The sequence below is a fragment of the Pteropus medius genome, unplaced genomic scaffold (genome assembly GCF_902729225.1).
Source record: "Pteropus medius unplaced genomic scaffold, Ma_sr-lr_union100, whole genome shotgun sequence".
NCBI classification, from domain to species: domain Eukaryota; kingdom Metazoa; phylum Chordata; class Mammalia; order Chiroptera; family Pteropodidae; genus Pteropus; species Pteropus medius.
The window spans coordinates 34,846,247-34,847,061 of record NW_024340849.1 but is presented as its reverse complement, the minus strand read 5'-3'; positions in this window follow the sequence as shown (position 1 = coordinate 34,847,061).

Below are 815 nucleotides of genomic sequence, written 5' to 3'. Positions count from 1 at the left end.
ATGTGGCCCCCAAATCAGTTAGGAACCTAAAGAAATTCAATGAAAGCACATACTGTATCTCTGAATCTTTACAAATATAAATTTTAAAATTCAGGAGGAAAATAGAAAAAAAATAATTCATTAACATAAAGGAATAGAACAATTCATCGCTAAGCTCAATTTAACAAATAAATATAGATCTACACTACTCATCAAATAGAGGCTATATATATTTACATAGCAAATAAATATTTACAAAGAAATGATGAGATACTGGTCTACAAATAAAACTTTAAGTAATGTTTCATAATTGAGATTTGTCTTTTCCTGGGAATCAATAATTTTTAAATGACTCAAAGCATAGTAACTTCTGAAAATTAGTAAACATTCTCGTAGTTTACACTTAGAATAAAGTAGACTCTACAAATGAGAAAGGGCTTTACGTAAGCATGTTTCAATTGGACTTTTCCCATGACCTTGACTGTGAAAAACAATCTACCAGTGGGTAGCTCCATGTAGAAGCCCAAAAGGCTCTAAAAGTGAAGCTTCCTTCCAAGTGCAGTAGCCTGTAGGTCAGTTATCCTAGGAAATAAAAATAAGAGAGCCCAAAGCATTCAAGGCTGCAGAAGTCTGTATCTTTGACGGTATCAGAAAAATGTAAATATTGTTTCTTTGTTTCCTTTGTTATTTTTTATGTGTTCTTCCTTGGATTAGTATTGGCCCCGATAGATAGATAGATAGATAGATAGATAGATAGATAGATAGATAGATAGATAGATGATATATAGATAGATAATAGATAGGTAGATAAATGATAAACAGACAGATGATAGATA